Raw genomic sequence first — 1,273 nt, 5'->3', positions numbered from 1 at the left:
ATATATATATATATATTTACACATATGTACGTGTGTATGTATGTATGTATGGATGCATATATATATGTACATATAACTAAATGTGTATATATATATATATATATATATATATATGTGTGTGTGTGTGTGTGTGTGTGTATATATGTCCATATTTATGTATATATATATAAATGTGTGTGTGTGCGTGTGTGTGTGCACATATATTCGTGTACATATGTATGTATATATCCGTATATAGAAATACAAATATGTACATACGTATATATGCATGTGTGTGTGTGTGTGTATATATACATATATACTCATATACATATCTATCACACACACACACACACACACACACACATATATATATATATATATATATATATATATATCAGTATATGCATTTGCAATGTCTGTACGGACATTGCTAAACATCGTTGCATCTCGCATGCAGAGACACAAGTGCATTCGTGTTTTCCTGAGTACGCCTGTCAATGCATTTATTTCTGGTTTAGCTAAAGAGCTTGGTAATTTAGGTTCAATCCGGTCACATGGTAGTAAGGTAGGGGAAAAAGACAAAACGGGAAAAAAGAAACAAAAAAAAAAAAGAACTATATCAGAAATTGCTGATAAACCGTTACACAACTTTTAAGTCAAGATTCAGGAAATTCAAGCAGTATCATCATCACCATCAGCAGTAAAGTAGTAGTGGTAGTAGTAGTAGTAGTAGTAGTAGTAGTAGTGTTGGCTGTAGTTGTGGCTGTGGTAGTACCAGTAGTTGTGGTGGCAGTATTAGTTATGGTGGTGGTGGTGGTAGTAGTAGTAGTAGTGTTGGTTGTAGTTGTGGTAGTTGTGGTGGTAGTAGTGGTGGTAGTATTAGTTATGGTAGTAGTGATGGTGGTGGTGGTGGTAGTAGTAGTATTACCCGTGTTAGTGGTAGTGGTAGTAGTAGCAGTTGTGGTGGTATTACTTGTGATAGTAGTAGTGGTTGTAGTTGTAGTGGTGGCGGTAAAAGTAAAATAATAGAAATAATAATAATGATAATAACAAATTTTTATTTTCATCTTTATTATTATTATTATTATTATTATTATTATTATTATTATTATTATTATTATTATTATTATTATTATCAAAAATAGCTCAACGAGGACAAATATAATGATTTAACTATTTATAATTTAGCGATAATCTACATCCATGAGCACTTAGTGATCAATATTTAAGTTGTAAGCCTCTCACTGCTCTGTCTGTCACTCTCTCTCTTTCTCTCTTTGTGTATATATAT

This window comes from Octopus bimaculoides, chromosome 29 (genome assembly GCF_001194135.2).
Source record: "Octopus bimaculoides isolate UCB-OBI-ISO-001 chromosome 29, ASM119413v2, whole genome shotgun sequence".
Taxonomy (NCBI): Eukaryota; Metazoa; Mollusca; class Cephalopoda; order Octopoda; family Octopodidae; genus Octopus; species Octopus bimaculoides.
This window is presented reverse-complemented; position numbering follows the sequence as displayed.